Raw genomic sequence first — 22,849 nt, 5'->3', positions numbered from 1 at the left:
GCCTGCCAAAGGTCACTGATAGAATAATAGGGCTTTTTCTTCCCAGTCTCAAGAAAGTTATCTGATGCTGCTTATATCCCAGTGAGAGAGGAATAATGTGATGGCCAAAAGTCACGCTTTTATTAAAAATGATACTATTCACGTAACAACCAGTATGACAACACCAAAATTTTGCTATAATAGAATCCCTAAATAGCATACTTAGGAATAATATTCTATTCTTGGCTCATCTGAAATACATCAAAAGCAAAACATTGAATCTTTTTTCAGAAAACATAACCTAATAAAATATCCAAGTTGCTTCATTAGTTATCAAGCTTGGAAATCATCCTGGTGAATAGAATACTCAAGGTAAGTTTAGACTTCATATTTGTTCATAAATTTCCATAATAAAAAGAGACTTTAGGTAGGCTTAAAAGTACTTTTAAAAAGAAACAAAGAAAAAGATCCAGTGGGCCTCTCCTCTTCTCTGGAGTTAAGGTTTTCAGGTAGAGGGGTTTGTGGATCTTCTTCCCCATTCCATGAACCTCTGCCTATTTTAACATTTGCTGTCCCCTGAAGCTGCTCACATCAAGAGCTTTAATTTTTTAATTGTTTGGGATTTTAAAATCCACATTAGCAAATAGCACACAGCTGAGTTAAGGCTACTGGTGGACATGAGGCACTTCCAACCTTGGACTCCTCACTCTTCAACAAGGAACAGATTTCATAAAACTGCAAATTGTAACCAATGTAGTGCCACCCTGAGAGAGATACAAAAGCTAGCACCATGTTTGGGGAAATTAAGATTTCCTCACTACTACCTCTGTACCCTAGAATTTTTGCACGATAGATTTCAAGTTAAAATACACAGTATGCGCAGATTTGAAAGCAAACAAAATGTGAAAACATTGCAATATGAATAATATGAATAATAATACCTATAAATGCAATATGAATAATATGAAGCCTGAATTGTGTGTAGGGCAAGGGGGATAGGCCGTTCCATTCCCTTTTACCTCCGTAAGAGTTGGCTGTACCTGAATTTCAGCCTTCCTACCTCAACCCTCCTCCCACACTGCACATGGACACTCCATCTTTGCCTGTCTTGGACATTCTGGCAACAAAGAGCTCTCCAAGCAGTATTGTCCCAATTCATGCTACCTCCATGGACGGTTCTGAGAATTACCTGCAGGTGATTGTGAGTAAATAAATGACCACTGAACCATGAGAAATGGTTTCTTCTCACGCTATGAGAAATAAATTTTGAGTTTTCTTAGGTATAGACAGTCTCATCTTTTTAATTAATGGCATAAGTTAGCTATAGGCTCTGACAAGTACAATACAGTGGGTAGAATCAAAGTTGACCTAATAATCAAATCACTGTGAGGTTAAAATTCTCACTAGCACTTCATCCATGGTGCCTAGGCCACCCCCATAGAGACTGAAGAGCCTGGAAGAAGCCCCAAAACAGCATTTTACCTGTCCTCTTCAACTAGGAATCCACACTTACAAGTCCCAGAGGAAAGTATATGAATCTCTGAAATACCCTTTCCCAGGTGGCTACCAGTTCTATGAACTCAGTAAAATTAGCTTTTTGTCAACATTATTTTTGCAAGATTCTGTGCAGATCAAGGTATCACTTGCAGCCAAGGATTGCCCACACCTCACAGCTTCTTATGGTCTGTACATAGGAGATAACCCCAGGGTCCTCTGTGCTCCAGAAACAGCCCTGAGTCTGGAGCTCCAACTACCTTTGGAAAGCTGACAGATTACATGAAACCAAAGTGCCGTGATGGGGCTTCCCTGGTGGTTCAGTGGTAAAGAGTCTGCCTGTCAATGAATGCAGGAGACACGGGTTTGATCCCTGATCTGAGAAGATCCCACATGCTGCGAAACCCTAAACCTGTGAACCACAACTATTGAGCCTGTGCTCAAGAGACCGTGAGCCGCAACTACTGAAGCCTGTGCACCCTAGAGCCTGTGCTCCACAACGAGAGAAGCCACCCCCATGAGAAGCCTGTGTACCGCAGCTAGAGAGTAGCCCCCACTTGCCGCAACTAGAGAAAAGCCCATGCAACAATGAAGACCCAGAAAAGCCAAAAAGAAATAAATAAACAAGGGGTCATGAAGGACCACGCTGAATTGATGCCTATAGAAGACGGCAGCATCCAATCTGCTATCTGATTTTGAGGATGGGTTGTATCCTAATCAAGCCATTCAAGTGCTTGAACAGTTTTATCACTGTCACTTCTGGATCATAAATCCTAGCTAAAAATGGAGAACTGAGACTCCCAGAAAGCACCCTGTCCACCAGCATGACCTTTGTCATTAACCTCTGTGATGTTGTCCACTGCTCTTTAGGAAGAAGTTCATGGAAGTAATTCCAAAACTCTTTTGCTCTTACCCTCTACTTATAAAGGAGCATAATTGTCACATTATTTAATATTCAAGTCCTCAAATGACGAACATTTGTTTTCAGATGATCATGCTGCAGTCAGGTGAAAATTCTGAACCGGCCGTTTCCTAGCCAAGTGATCCTGGGAAAATGATTTACCTTCTTCTGACTTGTTCTTTGTTTTTCATCAATAAAATGGAGCTAGTAACCCCTGTCTCACTGGGTATGTTGTAGGGATTAAATGATTATAAAGTAACTAGAATGTCATATATGAATTCTAGATGTTAGATTCTTCTTAAGAAAAATTTAAACTTACATAGAAACTTGTAAATGGATGTGTTTTTCTTTTGTCAGTAATGTCTTTAGTGTTAAATTATCTAGAAAGATGGAATAACCAAGGTTTTTTAAAAATTGCACATTAAGCCTGACTTTAAATGTGTATATGCATATAATATATGTTCTCTTTCTATTGTTTAGCTTTATAGTTTAAATAAAGTTTCATTTATTTCCAGTCTTTATAATATTCATCTGGTACATGCAAATTTTCCATAGAGTGATATAAGGCAATTATTTAATTATATTATTGGATATACAATTTATTTCCAGTTCTTCAATATTATCCTCAATAGCGCTGTATGGGAGAGTAAACTTTGTGCACAAGAGGTTTCTCTCATTTGTTGATGGTTCATTTCTTAGGACGCAGTTCTAGAAATGGTGTTACTGGGTCAAAGAACATGAACACATTTTTATGGTTTTGATCTATTTTGCTCATTTTTAGCGCAGGAAAGGAAGAAAGTACTTTGAGCTAAGGTTATCAGAAGTCTGAATATGGGGAATTGGAAAATGGTAAAAGGAATATTTCAGGAAGAAAAAAAATAAACAGAAGTAAATAAAATCTTAACATGAATAAAAGACAAAAGGCAATTAATGTGACTGAAGTGAAGAGTTTTTTGGCAGTAGTAGAAAATCGGGTCAGGTAAGTTAAGCAAATTCTTATTAGAGGCATCCTTTGAAAGTGGGATAAACTAGTTAAGCTTGCTGCAGTTTTCCTAGAGCTCAGGTCAGCACTCACAACAGAGTGAAAAAGAGGGTAAGGGAAGGAGAAAGAGGGAAGGAGGGAGAAAGACAGAGAGGGAGGGAAGGAAAGAGACAGTTCATGAAAAATCACTGGCAGAAAGATTGAGGCTCAGCTGGATGGCAAGAACATGGGCATCATGGAAAAGAGCTGGGTCAAAGTTTCCCATGAGATGTTAAAGAAGAACATGGAAAGTGAATCCAAACACTTGAAGAGAAAAATGAAAAAAGGGACTTAGACATCAGTGTAAGGCAGTGAAGGCAAGTGTAGTTCCCAAGAGTTCTCACCTGACTAAAAGTGAAGAGAGGTAGGTGTCCCCACAGGGACGGCAGTCAGGTGACTGGGAAGGGGACTCTTTCAGTTCTGAGAAGGGTATTGGGTGGGAGTATTGATTTTGAATTGGGAGTAGGGTACTGAGGTGGAAAAGTCAAGCATAGACAGCCCTTACATTCTTAGGGCCTTCAGTGGCTTAAGTTGTACATACAAAATGAGGAGCTCATAGGACAGCACACGAAATCCTACCAGGCAATGGAGGAGGGACTGTGGAACTTCTGAGATGGCCTCATGAGTCAAGGCCTTGGACCAAAGCAGCAGCAACCCTGACTTACCAGCTTTTGCCTCCCAGGACCACTACACGAGCATCAGAATTTCATCAGAAACCCTGTCCCATTCTCTAGTTTCATGCCCAAATACATGGTAAAACACAATTGTAGTGAAACATCAGGAAAAATAATAAAAAAAATGTATAATTATTTCACTTGAGTTAGGTGCCAGTGCTATTATAAGCTCAATACTTTTCATTTGGGGGCCAGTAACACTGTTCATGAGCTATTAATTTTTACTTTATAGAGTACCTGTGTCAAAAGGCTCTTCTAAAATATATGGTAGAGACCTCCAAATGCAGAAAATCTCTCAAGAGCCATAGGAACAGCTTTCAAGAAACTACACAATGGTGAAAATGTGGCAGACCTCACACCTGACAAAACCTACAGATGGGCTCCAACGTTCACTCCACTCAGAATTCCAGATTCCTCTTTCAACTACAGAAAATTCCACACAAAGAATCTAATAATCCCCTGGGTCATCCAGAACCACTGAACACGTATCCCATATTCTAAATATAACCCTTTGCATTTTTCCTTGGAGGAATACTAATCACATGTGTGAGCCATATGTTGTGGTCTAATATCTCCCCAATCAGCGAGGAATTTCCTTGGATTTTTCACAGGATCCCTGAGGAACCAGAAATAGACAGCAGGCAAATCCAGTTCGAAATAATCATGGCACCAGGATATGAAAATGGGGGTGAATTACGTGTACCCGAATGTGTGTATTTTGTCTATTTTTAATTATCAGTTTTAAATGTATAGGGAAAATGTTTCTTTCAATTATTTAATAATCCAAGAATCATAAATCAGATTGTTGGTGTAAGGTCATGGTTAGTCACCTCCAAAAATGCCCTGACTGTATTTGAGGTGAGTAGGAAATACACCAGAACAACTCACAGACAGTGGGACAGTTGGAGGCACAAGGGTCCCCTGGACGATCAGCTGCTGAGCATTTTGGTCTGCAGAGGAGGAAGGCTCTGGAAAATTGCTGGTGGGGAGTCACCCTAAAGCCCTGTATCAGAATCAAACCAGGAGTGTGTTAGACACATCCATCTGCCAGAGTTCTGAGCCACGGATCTCGGGCCTTCTGAGTATGCAAGAATGCTCTGGCCCAAGGTCCCCTGATTCCTCAAGATCAGTGGGGCTAAGGCCCAGTGAGTGAGCTCAGCCCAGTGCTCTGTGTTGACCTCGAGGAGTGGGGTGGGGGTGCGGGGGGGAAGGGAGGCCCAGGAGGGAGGGGTATGTGTATAGCTGATTCACTTTGGTGTACAGCAGAAACGAACACAACATTATAAAGCAATTGTACTCCAATAATAAAATAAATAATTAAGTGAATGAGGAGAGAAGGGAGCGAGGGGGAGAGTGAGAAGACAAGGAAGTGTTCTCTTACCCTTGCCAGGGGTTGTTTTAATTCCTTTAAATTGATAGAAGTTCACAAAATTATATTTTTCCTTTTCTGTAACTCCAGTAAATATGTTCATTGCAATTAAGTAAGATTTTGCAGTCCATTACCCTGTAATGGATGCAGCCATTGGGTATTTTTGAAAACTAAAATTAAAAGAAAAATGAACAAGTGAATGTGTTGATTAATGCATCTGTGAGAATCTTTGTACTATCTTTTAAACAGATGAATGAACTTTTTAAAGCAAAATGATAACATGAAAATGAATCTATTGTGTATTGATAATGATAAACCTGTCCTTCAAAACAACCACCAGTGAATTAATATTGTCAAACCCATTCTAGGGATGATACAGTAAGACATAAAGAGCCAGAATTCTGGTAACACACAGTAGGCTAGCAGGAGCAACAGCAGCTCTCAAACTGCTGTCCAGCCAGGTGATAGTGAACACGAGGAATGTCAAAATCTTCAAAGTGGTACTTACTTTGCTTAAAAGAGAAATCATTTTATCGGGTACCAGTGTAGTTCTGAGGCCTGTCTCTTCCTTCAGGGGCCAGTTCAGTTCAGTCGCTGTCGTGTCCAGCTCTTTGTGACCGCACGCGCTGCAGCAAGCCAGGCCTCCCTGTCCATCACCAACTCCCAGAGTTTACCCAAATTCATGTCCATTGAGTCAGTGATGCCATCCAACCATCTCATCCTCTGTCGTCCTCTTCTCCTCCTGCCCTCAATCTTTCCCAGCATCAGGGTCTTTTCAAAAGAGTCAGCTCTTCGCATCAGGTGGCCAAAGTATTGGAGTTTCAGCTTCAACATCAGTCCTTCCAATGAACACCCAGGACTGATCTCCGTTAGGATGGACTGCTTGGATATCTTTGCAGTCCAAGGGACTCTCAAGAGTCTTCTCCAACACCACAGTTCAAAAGCATCAATTTGGTGCTCAGTTTTCTTTATAGTTCAACTCTCACATCCATACATGACTACTGGAAAAACCATGGCCTTGCTAGACGAAATTTTTGACAAAGTAATGTCTCTGCTTTTTAATATGCTGTCCAGGTTGGTCATAACTTTCCTTCCAAGGAGTAAGCATCTTTCAATTTCATGGCTGCAATCACCATCTGCAGTGATTTTGGAGCCCAGAAAAATAAAGTCAGCCACTGTTTCCACTGTTTCCCCATTTATTTCCCATGAAGTGGTGGGACCAGATGCCATGATCTTCGTTTTCTGAATGTTGAGCTTTAAGCCAACTTTTTCACTCTCCTCTTTCACTTTCATCAAGAGGTTCTTTAGCTCTTCTTTACTTTCTGCCATAAGGGTGGTGTCATCCGCATATCTAAGGTTACTGATATTTCTCCCAGCAATCTTGATTCCAGCTGTGCTTCCTCCAGCCCAGCGTTTCTCATGAACTACTCTGTATATAAGTTAAATAAGCAGGGTGACAATATACAGGCTTGATATACTCCTTTTCTTATTTGGAACCAGTCTGTTGTTCTATGTCCAGTTCTAACTGTTGCTTCCTGACCTGCATACAGGTTTCTCAAGAGGCAAGTCAGGTAGTCTGGTATTTCCATCTCTTTCAGAATTTTCCACAGTTTATTGTGATCCACACAGTCAAAGGCTTTGGCATAGTCAATAAAACAGAAATAGATGTTTTTCTGGAACTTTCTTGCTTTTTTGATGATCCAGCAGATATTGGCAATTTGATCTCTGGTTCCTCTGCCTGTTCTAAAACCAGCTTGAACATCTGGAAGTTCATGGTTCACATATTACTGAAGCCTGGCTTGGAGAATTTGAGCATTACTTCACTAGCGTGTGAGATGAGTGCAATTGTGTGGTAGTTGGAGAATTCTTTGGGATTGGAATGAAAACTGACCTTTTCCAGTCCTGTGGCCACTGCTGAGTTTTCCAAATTTGATATTTGCATATTGAGTGCACCACTTTCACAGCATCATCTTTTAGGATTTGAAATAGCTCAACTGGAATTCCATCACCTCCACTAGCTTTACTTGTAGTGATGCTTTCTAAGGCCCACTTGACTTCACATTCCAGGATGTCTGACTCTAGGTGAGTGATCACACCATTGTGATTATCTGTGTCATGAAGATCTTTTTTGTACAGTTCTTCTGTGTATTCTTGCCACCTCTTCTTAATATTTTCTGCTTCTGTTAGGTCCATACCATTTCTGTCCTTTATTGAGCCCATTTTTTGCATGAAATGTTCCCTTGGTATCTCTAATTTTCTTGAAGAGGTCTTTTCCTCTGTTTCTTTGCACTGATCATTGAAGAAAGCTTTCTTATCTTTCCTTGCTATTCTTTGGAACTCTGCATTCAAATGGGTATATCTTTCCTTTTCTCCTTTGCTTTTCATGTCTCTTCTTTTCACAGCTATTTGTAAGGCCTCCTCAGATAGCTATTTTGCTTTTTTGCATTTCTTTTTCTTGGGAATGGTCTTGATCCCTGTCTCCTGTACAATGTCACAAACCTTTGTCCACAGTTCATCAGGCACTCTGTCTATCAGATCTAGTCCCTTAAATCTATTTCTCACTTCCTCTGTATAATCATAAGGGATTTGATTTAGGTCATACCTTAATGATCTAGTGGTTTTCCCCACTTTCTTCAATTTCAATCTGAATTTGGGAATAAGGAGTTGATGATCTGAGCCACAGTCATCTCCTGGTCTTATTTTTGCTGACCGTAGAGAGCTTCTCCATCGTTGGCTGCAAAGAATATAATCAATCTGATTTCGGTGTTGGCCATCTGATGATGTCCATGTGTAGAGTCTTCTCTTGTGTTGTTGGAAGAGGGTGTTTGCTATGACCAGTGCATTCTCTTGGCAGAACTCTATTAGCCTTTGCCCTGCTTCATTCTGTACTCCAAGGCCAAATTTGCCTGTTACTCCAGGTGTTTCTTGACTTCCTACTTTTGCATTCCAGTCCCCTATAATGAAAAGAACATCTTTTTTGGGTGTTAGTTCTAAAAGGTCTTGTAGGTCTTCACAGAACTGTTCAACTTCAGCTTCTTCGGCGTTACTGGTTGGGGCAGAGACTTGGATTACCATAATATTGAACAGTTTGCTTTGGAAACGAACAGAAATCATTCTGTCGTTTTTGAGATTGCATCCAAGTACTGCATTTCGGACTCTTTTGTTGACTATGATGGCTACTCCATTTCTTCTAATGGATTTCTGCCCATAGTAGTAGGTATAATGGTCATCTGAGTTAAATTCACCCATTCCAGTTCATTTTCGTTTGCTGATTCCTAGAATATCGATGTTCACTCTTGCTATCTCCTGTTTGCCCACTTCCAATTTGCCTAGATTCATGGACCTAACATTCCAGATTCCTATGCAATATTGCTCTTTACAGCATTGGACCTTGCTTCTATCACCAGTCACATCCACAGTGCTGTTTTTGGGTGTTGTTTTTGCTTTGGTTCTGTCCCTTCATTCTTTCTGGAGTTATTTCTCCACTGATCTCCAGTAGCATATTGGGCACCTACCGACCTGGGTGTTCATCTTTCCGTGTCCTGTCTTTTTGCCTTTTCATACCGTTCATGGGGTTCTCAAACCAAGAATACTGAAGTGGTTTGCCATTCCCATCTCCAGTGGACCACACCTTGTCAGACCTCTCTGCCATGACCTGTCCGGCTTGGGTGGCCCTACATGTCATGTCTCAGTTTCACTGAGTTGGACAAGGCTGTGGTTCATGTAATCAGATTGGCTAGTTTTCTGTGATTGTGGTTTCAGTCTCTCTGGCCTCTGATGCCCTCTTTCACTGCCTACTGTCTTACTGGGGTTTCTCTTACCTTGGACGTGGGGTATCTCTTCATAGTTGCTCCAGCAAAGCACCTTCGGGGGCCACACCTTCCCAACTCAAGCTGACTTTCGGCCTCTGTTGAGGCGGAGAAAGGTGGATGGATCTTGCTTTCCTGTCTTCCTGTCTCCCCACTCAGGGCCAATTTAAGACCTCCCTCCAGACCACCCCACCTCCATGTTTCTCCAGTTCCTGGTTAATTCATGACTGGCATTGGAGCTGAAGACGGGCATGGTACCCAGTCTCTGAGAGCCTCACCTGCTGGTCTTCACAGCTGACTGACAGAACATTCCTCAGTGATAGCGTGTCGGTTCAGAGGCTAGATCAGAAAGCCTTTGGCTTCTTGGGTTGCTTGTTTTGGAGGGAGGCAGTAGCCATGCCAGGAGGCCGCTCCAGCAGCCTCATAGAGTGGCCCACGAGAGGGGACAGAGCCACCAGCCACGTGAGAGAAACTTGCTGGGAGTGAATCCTCCGGCTCACTCAGGCCCTCAGACTGAGGCAGTGCAGCAGGCATCCAGCTGAAACCTGACTGGAGAGCCGGAGCCAGAACCGCCCAGTCACACCACTCCAGAACTCCTGACCCCAGGAACTGAGAGGTTTAATGAATGGTTATTGTTGCTTTAAGCCACTAAGTCTGGGGTGATTTGTTATACCACAGTAGGTAACCAATATAGGGGGTTAATATATAACCTCTCTTGAGGGGCATTTATACTTTAACCAGAATCTTTCACTTAAAAATAAAAAGGGGAAATGACAGGTAGGGATGTTTATGAGTGAGTGTGTGTGTGTGTGTGAGTGTGTGTGTAAAACAGGCTCATTGGCAGTCAGGCCTTACATTACAACACAGCCCCTCTCCCACTCTGTCTTTTTTCTATTGTGGGAAAACAAAATGTAGTGCTTTGAGCATTAGGTTACATCTTCTCCCTCAGACTTCCATAGAAAGATTCTTGATTATGACCTGGTACTCCCCCTCCTCCTGGCTTTAAGAGACCCAGAGATGGGACATCCCTGGAGGTCCAAGTTAAGACTGTGTGCTTCCAGCGCAGGGGGCATGGATTCAGTCTCTGGATGGAGATCTAAGATCCCACATGCCATGTGGCATGGCCCAAAAAAAAGAAACCCAGAGATATAAAAACACTGAATCACTATGTTGTACAACTGAAACTAATGTGACACTATAAATCAACTATATTTCAATTGAAAAAAAAGAAACCTGGAGAGATAATGGCTCCCATTACTGCAGCTCCAACTCTAACTCTACACTGAGCTATTAGGGCAATATCTCTGGGTTTCAGAGTAAAGTGAAGGATGGCTAACATAGATTTAGTGCTTACTATATAGTAAAGATACAAACTATACCAAAAACTGTCCTTAAACACTTTTTAATAGATTGTCTTTATTTAATCCTGATGACAGTCTTATGAGGTAGATACCATTTTGTTCATTTCCCCACAAGGCAACTGAAGCACAGAAGAGGTCAAGTGACATGCCCAAGGTCAAACAGTAAGGAGTAGAGACAGAATTCAAACCCAGGCCCTCTGATTACCAGGCCTACGTTCTGAGACTGGACCAGGCAATCACTAAGCCTTTTTCCAGCCCAAACAATTAGGATTCTGTGCTGCAAGGCACTCTGCCTCTACCCTGCCTCATGGCACCTAAAGGACCTCCACCTTCAGCCAGGTGTGCTGGGGCCATGCAGCCATCCCGAGTGCTCATCTACAAGGGGGGCTTGGGAGAGTCACACTCCTGCCCTGGCCACACAAGTCTCACCTCCTCCATCAGCTTGCCGCTCTCCTGAAGTTTCCATTCCCACACTGTCTCCAGGATTCATTAAGGTCTATTAGAAAAAAAAAAAAAACTGCTCGTTAAAATGTAAATATTTAACCTGGAAAATGCACACCAATCTATTGTCACCCACCTTGATCTTTTAGTAGAGAACAGAGCCCAAAGGGAATAGGAGACTGGCCAGATACATTTGAATCTGGGGAGAATCCAAGAAAGATCTGAAATTGTAGCTTTTCTAGGTGTTGGAAGGCCTCCCGAGTAGTGAAGGAGGACCTAGTAGGGGAGCAGAGGGTACCCCTACACACACACACGCCACTCACACCCCAGACACACGTAGAAAAGTTTGGCTTCATTTATCTGGAAATTTGCAATCAGAAAACCCAGAAATAGGCCTTTTAAATTTAAGCATATACATAATTGATGTCATTTTGAAAAATACAATTTTATCTTAAGTGACTTGTGATGGAGGCAAGGCACAACAAAATTATTTGTTTTGAAAACATTATGCTAATTTAAATAAGCCAGACACAAGTGGACAAATATTATATGATTCCACTTATATGAGGTGCTTAGAATAGGCAAATTCACAGAGATAGAAAGCAAGTAGAGGTTACCAGGGAATGAGGGGAGGGGTGATGGGGAGTTAGTTTTTAATGGGTACAGAGCTTCGGTTTGGGATGACGAAAAACTTCTGGTGATGAATAGCGGTAATGATTGCACAGCAATATGAGTGTACTTCAAGTCACTGAGTTTTATATTTTTAAATGAGTAAAAGAATAAATTTTAAATTATGCATATTAACATGATAAAAAATTATTTTAGTCATTTCTGTTTCTAGAGCTCTAAGGTCTGTATCTGGTCTTACTGCTCCCCTTTTACATCAGTCACTAACGCTTTCCCATTTTTCCTCCAAAATGTCTGTTTTATGTTTTTGTCTTCTTCGCCTCAAGCCTTCAACATCTCTCATCAAGGCTATTGAAATGAACCCTGAAATGGCCTGGCTGACTTCTGCCTCTTCCCATCTAATTCATCTTACAAGGCTGCTTTTCATGTCATCTCAATGTTTGATACGCCGAGTCTCATTCTTGCCTCTAGAAGAAGCTTAAAATGTATTAAAACAGCCTTCGCTCTCATACAGAGGGAAACCCAGTAATATGTAGTGATAGACACATGCTTTCAATGTGCATTGTTTCACTTAATTTGATTGCAGAAGGGTACAGTGAATTTTGGGGTACAGTTTAAAAGACAATAATGAGACCACTCATGTAACCAGGTTAAGACAGAACATCGTCAGTTTAGTGCTTTAGAGCTGACTTAATCCACAACTGACTGGGAGGTATACCCACACGGGAGTAATGGCAGAAGGTACCTCAGAAAAAGAAGATAGAGAGACAAACTCTTACTTTATCATTCTAACCTGAGCATGGGAGGCAGCAACTTCTAAAAGGACCAAAGTAGCGCACATGGCCAATTCTTTAAAAAAAAAAAGTCTTCAGTAATTATGATAAATAAAGTCAGCATAACACTAAACACAGCAAAACTGGGGGTGGTAGAGAATCCAGAGTTAGGAAGATGAACATATTACAGCTCCTGCCCTGGAGTAGAGAGACATGGACACAAATCATTGTGATAACCTGCAATCAAAGACATGTATGAAGTTCACTGTGGAGTACAGAAGAGCATGGAAACAGCAGGAATTACAATTAATCAAACTATGAACCCAAGCAAGAAGCAATTGATCGTGAGATGTTTATTATCATTGTCAAAATTCCTGCCTTGAGGGACTTCTAGGGCAGTCAGTGGTCAAGACTCCGTGCTTCCAGTTCAGGAGGCATGGGTTTGATTCCTGGTCAAGGAACTAAGATCCCACATGACATGTGGAAAAAAAAAAAAAAAAAAATCCCACTTTGATCTGAGAAAGCTCTTGGGAACCAAAAGAGATAGAGGAAAAAAACACCCTCTCTTCTTTTCCATTGCCAGAGTCTGTGAAGCAGCTCCCAGCAAGCTCGCAGTGGAAGCTGGAGGATCCCCTTCTCCAGAGATATGATCCACTCTGCAGCGTTATGTATTCAGTGAGCTGCCAAAATTATTAAAGCTACTGGACGCACGCCCGACTGCCACTTCATTTTGTGCTGTGTAGACACCGTCCTCAGCATGTGAAACTCCCCTAAAGCACTTAACGTTATTTTTGGACTCGTCTCATCTTCCTTACTTCTGAGTGTATAAGTTCCTTGAGGGCAGTGCATCACACAGGATTTTGAGAGACAAATATCACACCCATTCAAGTCCATTTAAACAAACAAACAAAAAAAAGATTAAGTTTAGTTATCTCTAGGAGGGCTGTGGAACTAGGCCTGGGGGTGGCTCCACAGGCCACTGAGAACACCCTGAAAGGTCCCAGGGGTGGCATCACCACCATGGGCATGAGAATCAGTCATTCCTTTCCCCACAGGAAAAGTGAAGCGTTGTTAGAGGAAGGAAGAGTGGGTACTGGGAAACCCAGAACAACCAAATGATGGAACCCACTGCAGAGTTGATGCTGCACAGAATTTTCACAATTTCAGACAAATGGAGATACACAGTATAGTTAGAAAAAATAAGCATCTATTTTAAGTTTTATCACACATACTTAGAGGTATCAAGTTACTAATGATATAAGCCAACTTTGAAATAAAACAGTGAAAGAACTAGCATCTTCTCACCATGGTTATCTAACTCCTAACTACAGTCCTTGAGGCTCAACCCTGTGTGTGTGCTCAATCACTCAGCCGTGTTCAACTCTGCAATGCCAGGCACTGTAGCCCACCAGGTTCTTCTGTCAATGGAATTTTCCAGGCAAGAATACTGGAGTGGGTTGCCATTTCCCCCTCCAGGGGATCTTCCCCACTCAGGGATTGAACCTCCCCACCCCCTCTTGTGTTTCCTGCATTGGCAGGTGGATTCTTTACCACTGAGCCACCTGGGAAGCCCCCAGAGGCTTAACTAGACCTGTTCTTTTGTATGTTTATCTCACAAACCACTGTGAAATTTTGTCTTCCTGCAACAGAAAATGCAAGAAAGAAAGAATATTTTGGTGTTGCTCTCCATGAAAATGCAAAGCTCATTAAGAATGTGGATTCTTATAAAAAGCTTGTTTGTATCTTTATAAAGTTGCTTTTAACGTATAAAGCAGCATTCCTTTGGTTTTGCTTTATAGGTATGAAAAAGTGATAATCAGAAGTGCAGTTTTCCATATTTCTTTGTTCTCCATTTTACTTAAGCTAAAGATATCCTTATTCTTTTGCTAGTCATGAATTCTGCTTTTATCAGCACAATTCAGAGCTGGTTTCCAACTGGTAGGATGAAAATTGAACATATGTGACATTCAAGTACTGAATTCCCTGTTGAAGAAATGAATGATAGACCTTATCTATCATTTATTTGACTCATGTGTATACCCATGTATATTACAGACATTTTTATTTAATTATTCAGGAATTGGCACATGAGATGCATTATCTAAGTCCCCTGGGGTCTTCCACTGGCAAAAATAAATGCAAAGACTGTGGCTACCAATTGCATTTTCCACTTTTTTATATATTTTAAAGTAACAACTTTATTATCTCTACATTTAATGACTGATTGTTTGAGAAGTTTAAGCAATATAGAAATGTACTACAGAGAAAACAAATCGACAAAATTCTACTATGTAGAAATAATCATCAGTAATATTAACATCTTTCCATACATAGATGTGAGGAATGATAGATGAACACATGAAGAGATAATTGGGTGCCCAAATAAAATTTTATAAAACTGGCTAATACCATGCATATTATTTTTAAAATAAAACTACTAAATTTGACAAAAGAGAGAAACAGATAAAACTAACAACTTCCTTCTTCACTAAGAGAGCAGCCTCTAATAAAGCCTTTTGACATTAAGGGAAGAAAATACCAAAAAGTTTGGATTTTCTAGCAACCCAAAAGTGTTTTGGAATTTTATTAAAGTGTCCCTAACACTACATTTAGTGCTGAGTTCAAATGATAATTATGTTTTATAACTAAAATTGAAAGAGGCCAGAATTGGAAAATATGAAACTATTACTTACAAATAACTTGGGGTGGTCCTTGTGACGCATACTGAGTTAGGGACAGGTATAAAGCAATGCCTTTATTATCTTTGATCATTAAGAATGAAGATAATTCAATGTACTGGTGTTATAAAATATATAACTTACAATAGCCTGTGTTTATATGGGATGAGTTAAGAAACGTGTAACACTTTCTTATAAAATACATGCATCTTCAAAGCCAAGGGCCAAGGCAAAAGTCACAACCTTTTAATAACAGAGGACTTAATTCTTGGATAGTGTCATCATGTGACGAACTCCAATGCATCTTCAGAGATACAAACACAGCTGTTTTTGAAGTTTGCAAAGGAATCATAAGCTGTTAGAAAAATAGATTATTCTGGTTGCATGTGGGCTTTTATTTGCAGTCAAAACAGAAGAATAAATTGGGCTTTTGGGCAGCTTAACCCAAGAAAGTTTAAATCGCTTTTAAAGTCACTTGAAACTTTTAGGGACAAATAGTACGCTACCTTCATCTGAATGAGAAATATTATAGTTTTAGTTTGTCCTTTGGAGTTCATTTTATTTATTTTACATTGAATCTGTCTTTTCTACATTTCTTTCATAAGCTAAGAACTTCTTTTCTTGTCCTCTATAATGAAACCAATACTTTATGAATTTGAAATTTCAAATGGAAGAGGAGATATAAACATTTACATATGGTAGAGCAATAACTCATAGAAGCAATTGAATACTAACACTATTTTGACAATTAGGTCATAGGCATTTAGGAAAAATAAAATGCTTTCTATTTATATAGGAGGACTTTCTATAGGACCTGAAAGTGTTCTTTTTGCAGCAAGTTTTTTGGTTTTGTTTTTTTGTTGTTGTTGTTTTACTTTAAGAGCAGGCTTTCTTAAACCCACAATGGAAATAGTAACAGGTTGGGAAAATTCACAATTCCCCACTGACAGTAGTAGAGAAAGAAAGACTTTTTTCTCTCTGCAGTAACAAAGTAAAAGCTGTGGTTAATCCCGTTTTAACTTTGATGTCAAGAGAACACAGCAACTGGAGTCCTGTTTTTAAGGATGATCCGTTCCACACAGAGAAATGTCCCAATGTAGGAAAGTCATGTAAGTCAGTGCTGTGTTCTAATTTATGACACCTGACCCTCAAAATACCATGCATGTCAATTCAGAGATCCTTTTGATAGGGAAAAATGAATTTAAGTTTTCTGTGCTGCCTGGAATGATCCAGTAAATTGAAAGCATTGTTTAATGGTCTAATGCCCTTCTTGTTTTTTTTATTTCCCCTACAGGAAAATAAAAAGCTCAGCAGATAAAGAATCTGCCTGCAATGCAGGAGACATAACAGACACGAGTTCAATCCCTAGGTCAGGAAGATCTTCTGGAGGAGAAAATGGCAACCCACTCCAGAATTCTTGCTTGGGATGTCTCATGGACAGAGGAGCCTGGCAGGCTACAGTCTACGGGGTTGCAAAGTGCTGGACACGACTAAGTGACTAGCACACACAAAGGCTTCTTCCAAGGTCCTGGGCTCTTAATTCAGTGAGAACTCAGCCATTGCTCTCATCAAGTATCCATTAACTGTCTATTGTCATGTACCACCAAATTTTGCTAATTTTTTCAATAACCATAGACCTTTACTTATTGTCCCCAAACTGATTTTCCTCAATTCTTGTTTTCTTCTCAACATCTCTTCAATTCCAGTTAATGCAGTATATTAGAAAGTCTCAAACAACAACCAAAGTGCATTTTAAATTATATTCTGAAAGGCTAAAAGGAACTGTGTTAGACAATATTCACAACCTTTGTTAGTTTACAATGTATTCAATCAAAAAAAAAAAAAAAATGTGCCTTGAGGTACAAGGAAAGAAGTCTATAGTTCCCCCTCCTTCACCTGCTAGCCTCCTATTGGAATTTTGTCCTGTGTTCAAGAATAGCTTCTGTTCTACTGTAAATAATGAAATATAAAGAATACTTGGCAAATAAGTGATTATAGTGTTCTTCGCCTGGTAGAAGAGGCACTTAACAAGTAGCTCTATATGCTTGCTCTACTAAAACTGCATTCAACTTTCAGCAAATAGTATAGAGACAGGCCAATGAGGGCAGAGGAAGAGGGAGACAGTGGCAGAGAGGGAGAGGGAGAGAGAAAGGGAAACTGAATGAGAGAGAGAGAGATCTCACAAAATAGCAGGAGATTGTTAGTGCTAAAGGAGTAATACCAGCGACAAATGCTGCAGAAGGTCAGAGGAGCTCGCTTTAAACTTGGATAGGGCAAAAGATTTTACAGAGGTGATAGGACTTGAGTTGTGCCGTAGAGGATGAAGTAGGATAAGCAAAGAGAAGGTGGGATATAATTACAAGAGAGAGAAATAGCATGGGAAGCGGTTCAGAGGCAGAAAAGCTTAAATTGCCTTGGGGAAAGAATGAACAGATCATACTACCTGGGGTGAAGTTTTTGTAGCATGCAATGGTATGAGATTAACATGGATGAATACAGATGTTGAGGGTACTTGAGTCTCAGGCTACAGACATTTGAGTTTCTCCCACTGGCAACCAACCAGGAGCTATCAAGAATTTAAAAGTGGGATAACATGGTGAAGACATGGCTTTAAAATGGATTGACCAAGGAAGCGAGACGCAAGGAGATGAGGAAGGCATCCACTGCACAGATGAATGAAGGATGATGCAGCCTACGTAGAAAAAAATGGACGGAATTCGGTGACTAATAGAAAGCAGGAGTGAGCTGGTTATCTGTATCTCTTGTCTTCAATATAATAGAGCATTTACTTAGGAGTCCCACATATCTTAAAAGAAGAGAAATTCAGGACTTCCCTGGTGGTCCAGTGGCTAAGACTTTATACTCCTAATGCAGGGGGCCAACCATCCCTGGTTAGGGAGCTAGATCCCATATGCCACAACTAAGAGTTCACATGCTTTTGAACTATTGTGTTGGAGAAGACTCCTGAGGGTCCCTTGAACTGCAAGGAGATCAAACCAGTCAATCTTAAGGGAGACCAATCCTGAATATTCATTGGAAGGATTGAAGCTGAAGCTCCAATACTTTGGCCCCCAGATAGGTAGAGCCAATTCGTTAGAAAAGACCCTGATGCTGGGAAAGATTGAAGGAAGGAGAAGAAATGGACAACAGAGGACGAGATGGTTGGATGGCATCACCGACTCAACGGACATGTTTCAGCAAGTTCCAGGAGATGGTGAAGGGCTGGGATGCCTGTCGTGCTGCAGTCCGTGGGGTCTCAAAGAGTCAGACACGACTGAGTGACTGAACAACAATGCCACTACTAACGATCCCACATGCTGCAACTAAGACCTAGCACAAACAACAATTTTTTTTTAATTTTGAAAATAGAGAAATTCAAAATTACTTCTTTATTCTGAAACTTTGAAATACAGAATTAAGAACAAGGAGATTGAGAATGTGAAACCCTGGTACTCATTTGAAAAGTTTCTCAGTAGACCCTAATTTATCTGTTCAAAGGGAGAATGTAACTTCTAGGAAGGGGGCTCTCACTGCTGTCCCTTGTTAACTTTTTTGTTCATCAAGTCAACACCATGAGAAACATTACCCAACTCACTCACACCACACACATACACATCCTAAACTCCATAGGTTAACTTTACAAGACCTCACATATTACTTCAACAGTGTCTCTTGTTGATGATTGTCATACAGTTTCATTATTGCTAAATAAACTATTCCATAACAGCCAGCAGAATAAAGAAGTATGGAAGGATACTCGATAAGAAAACATAATGATCATCCAAACCAACCCTCTTTGTTTTATTGGAGAAACTGAGACCAAGGAAGTTATTTTCCCTTTTAATCAGGAAACACAATTAGTGTTCAGTTCAATTCAGTTGCTCAGTCGTGTCCGACTTTTGCAACTCCATGAATCGCAGCACACCAGACCTCCCTGTCCATCACCAACTACCGGAGTCCACCCACACCCATGTCCATTGAGTTGGTGATGCCATCCAACCATCTTATCCTCTGTTGTCCCCTTCTCCTCCTGCCCTCAATCTTTCCCAGCATCAGGGTCTTTTCCAATGAGTCAGCTCTTCATATCAGGTGGCCAAACTACTGGAGTTTCAGCTTCAAAATCAGTCCTACCAATGAACACCCAGGACTGATCTCCTTTAGGATGGACTGGTTGGACCTCCTTGCAATCCAAGGGACTCTCAAGAGTCTTCTCCAACACCACAGTTCAAAAGCATCAATTCTTCAGCGCCCAGTTTTCTTTATAGTCCAACTCTCATATCCATACATGATCACTGGAAAAACCATAGCCTTGACTAGATGGACCTTTGTTGACAAAGTAATGTCTCTGCTTTTTCATATGCTGTCTAGGTTGTAACATCCAATTATTATTTAGCACATGTGTGTGTGCATGCTAAGTTGCTTCAGTCATGTCTGACTATGCAACCCTATGGACTGTAACCTACCAGGTTCTTCTGTCCATGAGACTCTTCAGGCAAGAATACTGGAGTGGCTTGCCATGCCCTTCTTCATGGGATCTTCATCTGGGTCTCCTGCATTGGAGGTGGATTCTTTACCATCTGAGCCACTAGGGAAGCCCATTATTTAGCACAGCTAGTGCTGAAAGCAATTATTGGTATCATCTTACAAGTGATGGCTGGGTAGTGGGAATAAAGAAATCTTTCAGGAAGGAACAGAGATGAACCCAAAGAAATTTAAACTTCACTAACTTGGACCTATAGTTTCTAGAGAAGTGCCCCAACAATTTTGCACTTATGATTTTGAGGGTTTTTTTTTTTTTTTTCTCAAAGAGATTTCCTCAAACTGTAGTTTAGGCTGTGCAAAACCCCTCAGAATGGGATGTACTAAATAGCTTAGATTCCTCTAGAAATTCCTTGAAGATGTCAGTGTTCTGCTTTATTACTTATTACAAGTCCAAGTGACCACCCTTTGGCCATCTTTTATATTTGTTAAATATATCAATAAGACTATTAGAAAATATAATGTTTAAATCTTCACAATCTAAGCAAAAGACCGTCTTTTCATCCTGATATCTAGGATTTCTTTCCTTTTGACTTGAATTTAAACACTTTTATTGAAATTATATATCTTCATAACATATAACTTCAGAAGTAAGTGAGATGTTAAACAAAACTCTTTCGTATATTTGTTGCATGTTCATGCTTCAGAAATATGCTATAGAATTTAAAGCCATGAAAATCCGGACTCCTATCAACATGGAGATTTATCATTATTTGTGAGATATGTCCAGCTTGGTTTCACTTTAAAACCACAAATAAAGTTTTAATAATGGACATTTTTCTCAGTGAGAGGTCTGTGATCAAACTAAACATCTCTCTGAAACTGATTAGGTCCTGAGGTTTTCTAATTCAATGTTCGGCAAATATAGAGCATTTGTTTGGCCATAAGAAATAATTAAGAACTTCAGAGTTTGTGCAATTCTCCTGAGCCTGCTCCTCTTTTCTGATAACATGATAATTGGACATAACCTCGTCTGGTCTCGGGACTCACTTTACATAAGATTGAGGCAGAATAAATCACATACAATTAATCTTTTGAGGGTTTGGTGACATTGCTTTATGTTTTTACATCAGCAAGTCCTTTGTTTGCTAGTAGTCAAGTACAGTAATGGAAATTTTTTATTAAATGCTTTATTTTTTCTTCCTCACTCCCAGCTATCCTGAATCCGGAAAACTAGACACATAGTCATTCTGTGAAGACAAAGGAACATTGAATAGTTAATTATATAACTGATAGAGCTGTCCACTGTGTATTCATTCTTGTAACGAGTTGCTAGAAGATAAATTTGCATATTTAGTTCAAAATCTTATAAAATAGAAATGGGATGGATTGTTTTAGCAGTTTCATAGTTTGTGTAGTAACCATCACATTTCATGGAAGATCTGACTCAAAATACCACAAGGCTCTGAATAAATGGAAGAGGAATGCCCTACAAACATCCACACAACATAGTGGTATCTCCACTGACAAGATATATTTAATAATGTTTAATATTCACTTTTTCTGTATAAGCAGTATCACTGTAAACCTAGGGGTTGCATTTGCTTTCTCAGAACTGAACTCTCTTTCTTCCAGTGATAGGCCTAAATTAAAATCAGCAAAAGTCATTCAGTTGTTTCTGTAGCATTTTCATTGCTGGAAGGGACCTCCAGAAGTCACCTAGTTCCTCCCAATCTCCACCCAGGACTCTCCCTAATACCGAATATAGCTGTATAGCGATCTGCATTAAGAAAGCTTTTAAAGATCCCTGGGGTTGGTCAAAAAATAGCTAATATTGGCCTGATTCATAGAACAGCATTATATGTACGTCAAAATAGCCACCTTCATCAGGAAAGACATGCATCAGGGCTAAGTGCTGCTAGTAGCTTCAAAAGGAAAAGCATTATTTTCTCAGAGAAAAGGGTGGTAGATTAAGGAAATGACCAAGTGTGTTGCTATTTTTTTTGTTTAGGTGTGCATTTCAATGCTTATCAAAAAAGAAACATTGTCTTGTCAAAGACCACTGCAGGGGAAGCCCGGAAGTAGCTGTGGGCAAGCAGATCACAACTCTTTAACAAGTCCTTTCAAATTACTACAGAGCTCAGAGGGGGGCTGTTATCTCAAACAAGATCTGATTAGCATCAGGTTAGTGATGGGCAGATGGTGAAACATAAGAATAATATTGACAAGACCTGCTTTATAAATGGTATCTTTCCCCCATAATCAGCTGAGTTTGTTAGAGTTGATCATTTTATTTCTTCAACTCCATCAAACTTTGGGTCCAATGGACAGAAATTTAAGTGTAATTTCAATCTTCTAAGACAATGACACTCTTGTTTTATAAAGTATTTCTCCACAATTACTGGACTTCTGAATTATTGGTTTGAAGTACTACACTAGAATCTAGAAATTCAGCTAAAAGGAGAGCTGATGCTCTTAGCTGGATTATTGCGGGCCTTTCAGCCTTTCAGTCAAACTAGATAGAGAATTTAGATATGTCTATAACTTATGAAGTGAGGAAAATGAACTGCCCCTCCTTCCCACACAACTGTTCCAAGCATCCTCTTGATTTTGTGCATTAACACCAGAGTTTTTCAAGTAATATTGTGTTTGGTTACATAAAAGCCTGCTCAACCATGGATGCTTTCAGGTGGGAACTGGAGGGCTGGATGGAAATAAGGTAAGAGGCTTTTTTTTTTTTTTATCACATACCTTCTTGCCAACTTTCAATTATTTTGTGCCTGGGGTACTCCTTCAAAAAAATTCATTTGAAAATATATCATTAAAAAAATGAAAAAACAGAAAGATACCTATATGTTCTTATAAGGTTAAACACAAAGTCTGGGTTAAAGGAAGTGGAAAGCTTGACTACTGTACTGGCCTCTCCCAGCCTCCTCTGTAATTCTTGACTTTGAAAATGGGAATTCAGCCACTGAGGCTTTTCGGATGTGCAGCTGCCTTTCTCAGAGAATACTGACCAACTAACAAAGTCTTCAAGTTGTCTTTCTTCTTCCTCTTGTGAGAGCAGAAGACAAAAGGACAAGGAGATGTCTCTTCAGTGTCTCCTTAGATATACATCATCCCCACAGTGGACATCTAAACTTAAAGTGCAGTCCACATAGTCACCATAAAACTTGGGCACTTGAGGTAAGGAAATACTTCTATAGTTACTTGGTATATTGGGCAGAGTTAGGTTTTTCCTCC

General features: G+C 40.1%; 1 long non-coding RNA gene across 1 annotated transcript in view; it reads left to right on the top strand.

Moving 5' to 3' along the window:
- LOC136163487 (uncharacterized) overlaps window positions 1–22,849 on the top strand; it is a 490,623-nt gene that overhangs the window by 51,877 nt on the left and 415,897 nt on the right. The window lies entirely within an intron of this gene.

Source organism: Muntiacus reevesi, chromosome 3 (assembly GCF_963930625.1).
Source record: "Muntiacus reevesi chromosome 3, mMunRee1.1, whole genome shotgun sequence".
Lineage (NCBI taxonomy): Eukaryota > Metazoa > Chordata > Mammalia > Artiodactyla > Cervidae > Muntiacus > Muntiacus reevesi.
Note: the sequence above shows the minus strand (reverse complement) of the source record. Positions and strands in the feature narration are given on the sequence as shown.